This window comes from Sorex araneus, chromosome 7 (assembly GCF_027595985.1).
Source record: "Sorex araneus isolate mSorAra2 chromosome 7, mSorAra2.pri, whole genome shotgun sequence".
In the NCBI taxonomy this organism is placed as follows: domain Eukaryota; kingdom Metazoa; phylum Chordata; class Mammalia; order Eulipotyphla; family Soricidae; genus Sorex; species Sorex araneus.
In genome coordinates this window covers 44,122,720-44,136,757 of record NC_073308.1, presented here as the reverse complement: position 1 = coordinate 44,136,757, position 14,038 = coordinate 44,122,720, and positions in this window count along the sequence as shown.

Below are 14,038 nucleotides of genomic sequence, written 5' to 3'. Positions count from 1 at the left end.
TCATGAGTTAGTCCCTGTTATCACCAGATTGACTCTTGCATTGTAGTTATTCACTAAAATGAACCCAGTACAAGTATAGGACTGTTAACAGAAGAAATCAATTTTACCCAACTTTTATAAATTGAATGGAAGTGGACATGTCTAGAGAAAAGTATAAGAACAGAACATGAACAGCTAAATTAAGTCTCACAAAGTAAATTTCTCTGTAAATTGCACCCAGATCATGAAACAGAGCACCCACATTCACTCAGAAGCTATCTTGCACCCCTTCTGCCACCCAAGCCCCCCAAACCACCAGTGATTGATTTAGCCTGTTTTTGAACTTTATATAAGTATAACTGTTTGGTATATTTTCTTTTATTGAGGGAGGTGAGGGGTAAACCCAACTGTGTTCAGGGCTTACACCTGGCTCTGTGGTTAGGGATTTCTCTGGGAACCATATGCAGTGCTTTTCCCACTGTACTACCTCTCCATCCCAAGGTATATGTTCTTTTCCTTCCTTTTACTCAACACAATGTTTGTGAGATGTGTTTGTATTGCTGTGGGTAACTGCAATTCATTCATTCCTACTACTATTCGGTTTTCCATGTATGACTATAACACAATGCATGCATTGATCTGTTAGACTGTGTATAGATATTTGGACTATTTCCATCTGGGTAATTACAATTAGTGTTTCCAATGAGCATATTCTGCATGCCTTTTTTTTTTTTTGGTTTTCATTATGCTTCTCTTTCTGTCCAGTGCTCAAGGGACCACATACAGTGCCAGGGATCAAACTCTGGCCGGCTGCATGCAAGGCAAGTGTCCTGTACTATCCCTTCTAGTTGTTTGCGTGTCTTTTTATGAATATATGAACCCATGTATGATAGATATGTACAATATTGGAATCCTAGGTTACACATAGAGTATATACATCATCAGATTTGGCAGAATTTATGAGTTATTCAAAGGAGTAGTCCTCATTTGTATGCCCACTAGGAGCAGTTGAATGTTCTGGTTACTTCATTTTCTCATTGTTAGCTTTCTTTCAATCTCGCCCTTCTTCCATTTTCTTGCCCAGAATATGGCAGGACAAGCAGCTGAGTAGTGATCTGTGGGTATTTGTAAAATGGCAGAGTTGAGTGGAATTGTTGGAGGAACCTCAGAATGGAAGTCAAACAGGTGCCTAGTCAGTGGGTAAAGAAAAACAATGTTTATTAAGTACTCTAAATACTGGGTTTACTAATTATTATTTTTTTTGGTTGCATTGCTGGAGATTGAACCTTTATCTACTATCTTTCCAGCCCCATATATTACATATCTTTTAACATACTCTCTGTTCTGTGGTTGTTTCATAAACATTGCAGGTGCTGCTCATTGCTATTGTCTCTGCATTTAGAAACAAGTCCCTACCTCTGTGTTTGCTGATCTAGCTTAGCAGCTGACACATGCATGCTCTCTGTCTGTGATGTCTTTCTGATCCTGTCATCAGAGGGAAAAGGTCTGGTCTAATGTTTTTTTTGTTTTTTGTTTTTTTTTTTTGCTTTTTGGGTCACACCCGGCGATGCACAGGGGTCACTCCTGGCTCTGCACTCAGGAATCACCCCTGGCGGTGCTCAGGGGAAGGTCTGGTCTAATGAACACCTTCAGTTGCTTGAGTTCTAAGTGCTCACAGAGATTCCCAAGGGGCTTTGTCTCCCGCAGGGACACGTGAGTTTAGAAACAGTCCTATAAATGCATTACATATGACCCGAGAACAAATGTAACACTTGGGTAACACTAACGGAATAATGTACAGCCATTGCTTGCAGAACTTAAATTTCCCACTAGAGGACACCACTGCCTCCAGTGTCCCACTACGGGGACAGGGAATTCCCCCATATTCCCTGCAACTATACCCAAGGTGTTCACATCTGACTTTGAAGGATGTTTCTGATTTCTTTTTCATGTCAAACCCTTTAGCTTTTGGCAGTTGGAAGTGATCAAATGAACACAGGGAATCCATAGGTTAAAGAGCTCACTGACTGTAGCTGGTGGCTATGATTTCAGTGTGATAACATGAGTGATAATAATGAGTGATGCTCATGACTACAAGACTCATAGGGTGCTTCCCAGTGCATAAGTTCCTAATATTTTTGTTTGTTTGTTTTTGGGTCACACCCGGCGATGCACAGGGGTTACTCCTGGCTCATGCACTCAGGAATTACTCCTGGCAGTGCTTGGGGGACCATATGGGATGCTGGGAATCAAACCCGGGTCGGCCGTGTGCAAGGCAAACGCCCTACCCGCTGTGCTATTGCTCCAGCCCCAAGTTCCTAATATTAATTCAGTTTCATTTTATCACCACTTATGAATGTATTCTTGTCAAAAAGCTACAGCAACTAGGGAACCTGAGGGACTTATTGCCTAAGGTTACACAACCAGTAAATTAGGATTTTAAAATAATCTGCAAACACTGTTTAGATATTTTCTCAGGATTAAAGCTTGTATATCTAAAATAGGGCTGGAGCAATAGCACAGTGGGTAGGTCATTTGCCTTGTACACGGCCGACCCGGGTTCGATTCCTCCACCCCTCTCGGAGAACCCGGCAAGCTACCGAGAGTATCTCGCCTGCACAGCAGAGCCTGGCAAGCTATCTGTGGTGTATTCAATATGCCAAAAACACTAACAATTCTCACAATAGTGGTGCCCGCTTGAGCAAATCAATGAGCAACGGGATGACAGTGACAGTGACCGTGACATCTGAAATACAACTGACTTGGTCTAAAGTACTCACATAAAGGACTAGAAAACAAGTATTTCTAGCACACTGGCCTGCAATCTGCTTTTATTTCATCCCTCTCTAACTCAAAATGCTGAAAAGGAAGTGATCAGGTTGGCACCTGCACATTTAACGGTCTCGATGAAATGCAGAGGTATTGACTGTTCCCAAGTTCGGACTGTTTTGAGCATTGAATCTTAGTCTATTGCATTCTAATATGGTCTCTCACTGACTGATAGAGAATAAGTCAGGTCATCTCTCTGGGTTTCAACTTTATCTTGAGTGAAAAGAAGTTAGTCAAAGTTGTGATTAGCAGTGAGATTCTGGGTTGTAAGTGATGCAAACCCAACTCATACCAGCATGAATCAAATAATCAAGGCAATTTCTTGATCCATGTAGCCAAGTGGAAGGCAAATTTAAATAGGAGTTGACCAAAACCAGAGCCTTGAACTCCTTGAGCTCCCCATCTCTTCTCTCTACTTCCCTCTGAACAGCCAGCTTCATTAACTCTGGCTGGCTGCAACTATGGTCAAGTTTACAGCTGAGAACTCAGAATCACCTCAGAGCTCCATCAGTAAAGAAATGGCATTCTCTGGCCAAGTCCAGGATGAAAAACTAAGTCAGTGCCTCTTCCTCCTGGGGTCTGGCTAGCTAGCATCAGGCCAGATAACCAGGAGCGATTAAAAACCCAATCTCAGCTACTGAGAATCTTTTTCTTGAGGGTTATCCCACCCCAGGGCAGCTCATTTGCTGGTGATCCTGAAATGCAACATCTCGATAGTTCCTTATAAGGGTAGTGCTTCGAGAAGGTGCGGGCAGGGTACTACAGAACAACATGTCGACAATCGCCCTTCCTGGGCCTCAGTTTGTGATATAGGAAGAAATTCCCATGTGTCCAACAGTCCATAAATCTAAGGAAAGTGACCCAGAGACTGATTCCCTCAGAGACATATGTCACTATGCATCATTTTATTCCTTCTCTGAGGATCGTATTATCATCTCAGAGGTAACAAATGGAAAGAGGTGTGGTGTAGACCACCTGTGGCAGAAGGCCCACATCATTATGTTACTGGTACATCAGTGGACTATAGAACATATAACCTGTCATTCTCTGGGCAAATCTCATTAATCATGACCCTTCAACAGCCACGTCTTTCATCCTCAAGGTGAAGACATGAGCCACGCAATTCTTGGGTCATTGTACAGTCCTAAGCCTTAGAGCACTATCCTCAAGGCCTTAAAATAGCATCCACAGACAGAGCAGCAAGGCAAAGTCTCCTGAAGGTGGGTCTGGGGGCAGCTGTGACTCAGCTGGAGGCTGACAGGAGTCTGCAAGCAGTAACAAGGGCGCAGAGACACAGAGGGATGATAAGGGGACAAGATTCCACCAGGGAAAACTAAAATCATCAGAGGTTGGTTTGCATAAAAATCAGCCCCTCCCAGACCTACCCAACACACACACAACACACACACTGCTCTTGGGGCATCTTGATACAAACTTATGCCACAAGCCCCAACTTATAGGTCTCTGCAGATGGCCTCAGCCTTTGCTCTGGTCTGACTGCCCTCTGCTTATACTGGCAAGGAGCGGGCAGCAACACAAGTGGCCTGCTGGCTTCTACCCACCTCACAGAGGCTCTGCTCCTGGGATCTCTGCTTCTCTTCTAAGTGTCTCTGAGGCACCATGAGATGAGACACTGCAGATGATATTGGATGGAACCCTTCATGATCTAGTCACTCACCTACTTTTGGGAGGAGGGTTGGAGGGGACTAAGGGAGGGTTGGAAATGCATGCCTGGGCTCATTCCTGGATTAGTGCTCAGGAGTGACCTCTGGTGGTACTCAGGGAGCATATGTGGTGTTGTGGATTTCAACTGGGTCCGAAAGTGGGAAGGCAAGCACCTTACTGCTTGCACTACCTCTCCGGCACCCCTGCTTACGTTCTATGCACTACCTCATTTCACCCACATCACATTTCTTCACAGCAGACAGCTGGAATCATTCCCATTCATCAGAAGAGGCCACTTAGTCCAGCAAATGCTGCAAAACATATTTCAAAAGTGGCAGAACTGGGTGGATGAGGAAGACTCTGGGACAATGGTGGAGAGAAATGGACACACAGGTAAAAACTGTAGTACAGACATTTTTTTTTCTTTTTGGGTCACACCTGGTGATGCACAGGGGTCACTCCTGGCTCATGCACTCAGGAATTATCCTTGGCAGTGCTCAGGGGACCATATGGGATGCCGGGATTCGAACTCGGGTCGGCCGAATGCAAGGCAAACGCCCTACTCGCTGTGCTATCACTCCAGCCCCCATAGATGTTTTTTTGTACTACATAAAATCTTACATTAATCGATTTGCTCGAGTGGGCACCAGTAACGTCTCCGTTGTGAGACTTGTTACTGTTTTTGGCATATCGAATAAGCCACAGGTAGCTTGCCAGGCTCTGCTGTGTGGGCAGGATACTCTCGGTAGCTTGCTGAGTTCTCTGAGAGGGATGGAGGAATTGAACCCGAATCAGCCACATGTAGGGCAAACACCCTACCTGGCTGTGCTATTGCTCCAGTTTAATCATACATTAAGTCCTATAAATGATAGTATCTAAAACAAAATAAAATTAAAGAAATAAAAGTAATGAGCCAGGTTTTAATTTGGCTTCTTGGCACCCCAAACCCATGAAATGCCTTCATATCAACTGCACCTTTGTGAAATTTGCCACCTTCTATAACTTTCCTTTCACTGGCTCCTCCTAGGAGCAATAGAGCATCCCCTTGCTCACAATGAATGCACACAATGGTGTGCATAGGACTAGATGGCACCTGCATTCTGCTGTCCTTGGGAGCTGCCTGGAACCCAGATCTCTGAGAGCTCCCCAAGGAAGCAGAAGGGAGGCGGCACCAGCAACACGGGTGCACTTGCTAGAAGTGTAAATCCATGGTGTCTGCTCTGACCTGCGGGGCACAACGAGCATGGAGACAACTACAAGTGGTTTGTAAGCAGCTCAGACTCTGAGAGGAACTGTGCTAGCTGCTCCCACTTCCCCCCACCCTGGACAGGAAGGTGGTTTTGGTCTCTAAACCTCCACTTTCAGGGAACATCTCTCCTATCCTGTAGGGAAAGCAAAAGCCCAATCAACTCACACTATTATGCAAATGACACAACATAACTCCATGAGTCCCCAAACTCACTCAGCAACTTCCTGTTATCTTTTTATTTGTTTGTTTTGGTTTTAGGGTCACACCTAGTTGTGCTCAGAGCTTACTTCTGGCTCTGGTTCAGGGATCACTCCTAGCGGGCTCGGGGGACTATATGGAGTACCAGGTATCAAACCCACGTCGGCCACATGCAAGGCAAGCGCCTTACCCACTGTACTCTCTTTAGCCCCACACATGGCAGTGATCTTAATCTCAAAGACACCCGGGAAGATGCGGGGCCTGGAGCAGAATCAGTAAATCTTTTAAGCTACTTGGGGGTGGGGTGGGAAGATGCGCTTCACTGCACATGGCTGACCTGGGTTCAAACTCCAGCATCCCATATGGTTCCCTGAGCACTGCCAGATATGATTCCCAAGTGTAGAGCCTGAGTATTGCTGGATGTGGCCCTCAAACCTAAAAAAGTACCAAAGTTATTAATAGAGAAGAAGAGGAGGAGGAGGAAGGGGAAGAAGAAGAAGAAGAAGGAGAAGAAGAAGAAGAAGAAGAAGAAGAAGAAGAAGAAGAAGAAGAAGAAGAAGAAGAAGAAGAAGAAGAAGAAGAAGAAGGAGGAGGAGGAGGAGGAGGAGGAGGAGGAGGAGGAGGAGGAGGAGGAGGAGGAGGAGGAGGAGGAGGAGGAGAACAAACAATAACAACAACTATGGATCATCTAGCCTCTGTAAATGGTTCTACTTCTCATCTAGGCTTGGGGGCCATACCTGGGCATGATCAGAGCTTGTGTCTGGGTCTGTGCTCAGGGATCACTTCTGGCAGGGCTGGGGGGCCATATGTGGTGGCAGGGGATTGAACTCAGGTTGATTGTAGGCAAGGTAAGTAGCTTACCCACCATACTAGCTCTTTGGCCCCTCATCTGTGCATTTTATTTTTTTTGGTTTTTTGTTGGTTTTTTTTGTTTGTTTGTTTTTTGGGTCACACCCAGCAATGCACAGGGGTCACTCCTGGCTCATGCACTCAGGAATCACCCCTGGCGGTGCTCAGGGGACTATATGGGATGCTGGGATTTGAACCCGGGTCGGCCGCGTGCAAGGCAAACGCCCTACCCACTGTGCTATCACTCCAGCCCCCTCATCTGTGCATTTTAAAGAAATAATTTCTTCTTCACTGTAGTTTAGGCAACATGGTTTCAATGATGCTGACATTTATGGTATTTCTGTACAAAGCTATTTCATCTCATGGGCAAAAGAAATAGCACAGCAGGCAGGGCGCTTGCCTTGCACACGGCCGACCTGGGTTCAATCTCTGGCATCCCATATGGTTCCCTGAGCACTGTCAGTCATAATCCCTGAGTGTAGAGCCTGAGCATTGCTGGATGTGGCCCCAAAACTTAAAAAAGTACCAAAGTTATTATACCCACCTTCACCTAAGACCATCCACCACTGTCTCGATGTCATCTCTGCATTTAATTGTTACTGCCTTGTGTATTTTCTAACGCACGGGAAACTTGAGATTCTGAGGACTACCCAATTTCAGAGTTGCCTAATTTCTAGAGATTACAAACCAACTTGCCCTTGTGCATGCAGCTATGTGAATTCACTAAATTCCAATCCAAACCTTCACTCACTTCTGTTTAGCATCCTCTTTATTCTTCTGCCCCAAATTACCATGGGGGCCACACAACCTGAGGCTATCCCCACAGCCCAGAGCCTGCCCATACTATTCAAACATACCAACCTTCCACCTGCCAGCCTTGCCCACGCCTTCCCTCTAAACCCACAATAAAGGTTGCATCCACACTGCCCCCTGCCCCTTCGGCCTCCTATATAGTGTGGGGCTCCATGCTTTCTTTGATACCCAGGAGCATCAAAACCTTTTCCTTCAATAGTCATATCTATGTCTCTGTTTTAGCATAGTTACTGAAACAAATACCAGGTATATTTTGTTTTATTTCTTAAAGTATTATTATCGGCTTGGGAGCCACACCTGGCAATGCTCAGGGGCTACTCCAGGATCAGTGCTTAGGGGCTAGTCCTGGTAATGCTTAGAGGATCATTCAGTGCTGGAAAAAAGCTTGGGGCAGCTGCATGCAAAGCATGTACTCAGCCCATTGAGCTGTCTCTGGCCCTACCCCCAAATACATTTCCGAGAACATTATAAAGGATAATTCCATAGCGTAGCTCCTAATTTCCACACTGGAGGGCAGTACTAGAGGCAGGTGAGATTGGAGGCAGGTTGGAAAGTGATCCAACGGGAACTGATTTGGGTTAAGGAATTCATAAGACTTGACTTCCAATTATAGTTCTGAGGCTTCAGAGTGTAAACTTCAAGTTCTTTCCGAGGAAGGCAAGTCATTTCATCAGTTGATTCAAAGATATTCTCTAGTTCTAAATGTCTTTGGATTTAGGTGGCTTCTAAAATGTGATGGTGGGGCGTGGGAGATGGTTCATTGGGCTGAAACACGTGCTCTGCATGCAAAGGCCCCAGGTCCTGGGCTGGAGAAATAGGGCACTTACCTTGCACGCACCCAACCTGGCACCGCATGTTGTCCCCAAAGCACCACCAGGCGTAATTCCTGAGTGCGGAGCCAGGAAACCTTTCTGAGCATCACTGGTCAACCGCCCCCCAAAAGTCCCAGGTCGTATCCGTGGCACTGCATGCCCCTTAACAACGTCGGGAGTAACCCCCATGCATTGAGCTCAAGGTAGCTGCTGGCCACTCCCAGGTGTGAGTCAACACCAAAAAATAAATAAGTTATGCAATGGAGCAATACAGAAATAAGACATATCTGGAACATACATATATGTTACACATACAATATGATATGAAGTTGGGAGAGAGAAACAGGAGACTAAATTTACATTTATTATACAGTCAAATATGGCCAAAGACAAATAAGCTTTTGATGACTAAGACCTTAGTGAAGGATGCAGAGGCTAAGTATTTCAACTACATAAAGAAAAGAACCAGAGTGTATATTCACCCTATTAAGTTGAGCTGGGAGCTTGTTCTCATGCATCTCTGCACCCTTTGTACAAATGTCCCTAAATTTGTTTATTTAATTCATTTTCCCTTTTCATCCTCTTCATTGTTATTATTTTAATTTAATTTTTGTTTTTGTTTTTGGGCCACACTTGGTGATGCTTAGGGGTTATTCCTGGCTCTGTACTTAGAATCACTCCTGGCAGTGCTCAGGATATCAGGGATCAAACCCAGGTTGTTGGTGTGCAAGGCAAGTGCCTTACCCACTGTACTATTGCTCTAGCATGTTATTATTTTTAGATCATTTATTCCCCTTCCTATCCCTTTTTATACTTCTTGTTTTGATGATGAGAGTCTCCACACACTTGGTTATGAACTTACTGGGTATCACACCTGTTAGCTGTGGTGCTTTTATGCACTTTGGTTTCAGCACTTACAGGGTATTGCATAGTTTGTACTGGCAACGCTCACACACACTTTGTTGTGATGTCCTGGATAGTGCACTACTCATTGTGTCATTGAGGTCACACTCAATTTGGGACAGACCTGCTTTGAGCTTGTGACCTCACCCTTGCAAGGTAGGTGCTTCACCATTGAGCTCTCCACAGTTTGTCATATTCATTTCTTATTGCTATCGTTGTGACAAATATACAAAGTTAGTGACTTAAAATAACACAAATGCATTATTTTAAATTTGAGAAGTCAGAAACCCCAAATGGGTCTTGTTGGGCTAAGCCCAAGGGCTATGTTACTTCTAGAGATTCTACGGGAATCCACTTGTTGACTTTTCCAGATTCTAGAAGCCACCCATATTCCCTGCCCCATGACCTTCCCTCGGTCCACTTTTTTTAATGATGTAGGAGTACTGCTATTTGTTCAGCATTGATTAAGCTGACTGAATTGGGCATGAACTCTATCTTAATTTGTTTAATTGTATCACCGTGAGATAGAGTTACGAAGCTTTCATGTTTGAGACTCAGCCATACAATGATGGAACACCCATCTCTCCACGAGTGCACATTTTCCACCACCCACATCCCAGTCCTAACCTTGCCTCTATGGCAGACAATTTCCCCAATACTCTCTCTCTAATTTTGGGCATAATTTTTTGCTTGAAATTTCCCACCACCTTAAGCCTACCTACCAGGGGCAGACACTAGATCATTTATTTTCCATTGCTCATTTTCAATATCATGAGAGCTTGCATGACCACGACTGTGAATGTCAATTTCTAGATTGTAAATGATTGAGTTCCAGAGACATCTCTGTATGGCACTAACCCATTTTGAGATTCACTTGGAAGTCTCTGCACCAGGGCTGTTGGTGCTCTAAGATGGCACCCAGAGGCAAATTGTGGGTGTGACAGCCAGTCTATTGGGCAGGCGGGGACCTGGGAAGGGGCAGCCTGGGTCCTCTGCCACTGTGCGGTCTAGAGATTCAGTCCTGGAACCAGAATGTGGGGGAGGGGGAGTCTTGCTTTTGGAAGCTCTTGGTCAGGATTCCACCTGGAGTAGGCAGGGAGAGCTCACCTGCTCCATCCCCTCAGTCCATCTTTAATGTCAGCAAAGGGCAGTTGGGTTTGTGTCCCCTCCATCACTCTAGGCATTTGCCTCATCTACCTCTTGTTTTCTTGCAATGCTGAGAGTCAAACCCAGGGTATCACACACACACAAGAGCTCTACCACTGAGTTACACCCCTGGGCAAAATAAACTATTACTACTTATTTCATTTATTCACTTTTGTGGTGCCAAGAATATGACCCAGGGCCTCAAACATATAAAGCATGTGCTCTATCACTGAGCAATATCATCCTCAGCTTAAATCCCCTTCTTCTGTGGGAGGGTGGGGAGCAATGCTTCCCAAACTATGCTGAGGACCACCATGGTTTTACCCAGCATTGGTAGAAAGGTCATGTGGCACTGAGGAGCAAATCTGGAGTGCTGAGTATGCCAGGCATGTGTCCCAGCCCTCTGTGGCTCTTGTTGACATTTCCTCTGACCCTTCTGATTACATTGGGCTACCTAGATTGTTCGGAATTGTCTTCCCATCTCAAGGTCAGTCGGTTGATTGACAATTTTAATTCCTTCTGCGCACTGAACTTGCCTTTGCATCTGAGTACCATCTTCACAAATTCCAGAGATTAGGAGGTGAACATCTTTGCATGGTGGGGTGGGGTGGGGCACTATTTATTTGAATTCTCTTTTATTTCATCTATAGGGTCTTACCACCGTCCCTTTATGTCTTCTGATAGCGTTTGATCATTAATGTTTAGTTTAGGGGGTACTTATGGCAGTGCTCAGGGCTTATTTTTGGCACTGCATTCAGGGATCACAGAGTGCAGGGGACCATATGTGGTACTGGGGACCAAACCCAGGTTATCTGCATGCAAGGCAAATCGCCCTACTCATTGTACTGTGTCTCCAGCCTGGGCCTTAATTACTTTAACCCAATTTAATCTGCACAAACAAGTCAAGGGAAAAGAATAGATCTTACACTGTGATTGGCCTGAGGGGATAATGCTGCCCACCACTGAGATTCCTAAAGTTGTGCAGTCATCAAACATTGATGGTGCACCTTCCGTGTACCAAGACTTCAACCAGGTGTTAGGGATGACATGCACATGAGGATGGTACAGTCCTAGCTCGGGGAGACCACTTACCCACACGAATCACCCCAATACAAAGTATAATAGAAGACATGGGGAGCGAAGAACAGAAAGCGCCATGACCGTCTCTACTCTGAAGGGTATCTGAAGTCTGAGGAGATGAGAAAGAATGAGAGGAGTCCAGGCTCAACTCTTGTTCTAAATTTTTAATTAAAAATATAAATTGAGGTCCAAGGGGAGAGTGCAACAGGTAGTGACTTGCCTTGCACACAGTAACTGGGGTTCAATCCTTGACACACATAGGGTCCCCACAGGCATTTCCAGGTGTGATGCGGAGTACGGAGCCAGGAGTAAGCCATGAGCACTGCAAGGTGTGGCCCCCAAACTATGTATGTCAAAATGTTCTTTTCTCCACCCTTCTTTCCTTCTCTCCCATTTGGCTATCTTATATAGCCAAATGTCACTTACAAAGGGAGAATATGTTCCTACATTGTGTATTTGTATATTTTTAGAATAAGTCTCTAAGAGTGGAATGTCTGTGTCAGAGAATACCTCGGTTTAAATTTTGACAAATTTTGCCAGGTCATCATCCAAATTTCCAAAGCTCAAATGCACGCTTTCTAACAGCGTGGGAAGGACTGTTCCTTCACACCCCCACCTACTTGGACATTATCCATCTTTTTAACCTCTGCCATTCAGATAGGTGGAAAAAGGATATCTCAATGTGGTTTTAATTTGCATTTCTCTAATGGTGAGTGTGGTTAAACATTTTTATGTGCCTGCTTATGTTTTAAATCTTTGAGTCATCTGGGATTTATTCTGTTATAAGAATAGAACTTTATTTTTTCCAAATGGCAGTACTAGTTATTAAATAATTTACATTTCCCCACTGATTTAAAATGTCATCCAGCTCCAAATTTTAAAAATGAAATGAGGTCACATCAGCATAAACATCACACCATGTACAAATATTAAGTCAAAATAGACATAAAGGTTAAATTAAAAAATTAATAGCTTAATAAAATACAGATTTTATTAAATCTAAAGTTAAAAATATAATATTTTCTATTAAAGGTATAAGTATCTAACATTAATAGATATAAAGGTAAATTTTTTTTTTCTTTTTGGGTCACACCCAGCTATGCACAGGGGTTACTCCTGGCTCTGAACTCAGGAATCACCCCTGGCAGTGCTCAGGGGACCATATGGGATGCTGGGAATCGAACCCAGGTTGGCCGCGTGCAAGGCAAACGCCCTACCCGCTGTACTATTGCTCCAGTCCCCCCAAATAAACAACTTTTAGAAGATAGCTTTTTCTTTTTTAGCAAAGCAAAAAGTTCTCATGGCATAGTATCAGAAAAAAAGATATAAAATAAAAATAATAATTAGACTTCAAAATAAAACTTATTTGTGCCAAGAAATATCCTTTTAACAAGAAGGCACCATTTGCTACAGACCAAAAGAAAATATTTGCAAACCACATATTCACCAAAGGCTTATGCATAGAATATTTAAGAAACAATCAGAGCTTAATTCCAAAAGTCCAAATAATTCATTTATAACATGAAAAAAATAGTTGGAACAGATATTTCACTAAAGAGGAGTAATACAGGAATATGTGAGAAGATATTCTATTACCAGCATCAATTTTTTGTACATTGCACTATATTAGCCATTTAGGAAATGCAAATCAAAATCAAAACTATAATAAGATCATATTATATATAGGGATTATTAAATAAAATATAATAACTTCAAGTGATCAGGATATGCAGAAACTAGAAATTTTCTACATTACTGATGAACATCTGAATTGCTTTGAAATGAAAACCTAAAATTAGAAATTCTTTTGGCAGTTTCTTACAAAACTGAGTATCAGGTACAATTTTGTCCAGCAATTGCATGCTGGATATTTTCAACAGATAAATGAAAACTTGTTCACAGAAAAATCTGTACACAATGTTCATACCACTTTCTTTCAAAGTAACAAAGAGCTGGAAGCCACTAAGTTGTCCTTCAGTGGTTAGATAATTAAATAGCTTGGGTAGAATTATACAATGTAATAGTACTCAGCAGCAACAATAACAAAAACAACAAAAGTAGACTAGCTGTTTTACTTGTTGTAAAACATGAAACAACTTGAAGGATCCTCAGAGACTTTACACTTAGTGGGAAAAACAATTTCCAAAAGGTTGTACATGGTATGCATGCTATTTGATTCATTTCTAATATCCTGAAAATGGTAAGAGGGCAGAGATGGGGAACAGATTATTAGTTACCAGGGGAGTCAGGGATAGAGAGAAGGAACTTGGGTAAACAAATACAAAGAGAGAGAGCACAGGTAGGTTTTAGTAGCCATGGAATATCCTGCATCTTGATAAGAGATATGACAAGAATCTGTGTGTGTGTGTGTGTGTGTGTGTGTGTGTGATAGACTTGTGGAGAACCATACACATACAGACACACAGACAGGCACACAAATGAATGCAGACTTAAAATAATGAAATTAGGGACAAGAGAAAGAATACAGCAGATAAGGCACTTGCCTTTCACGCAG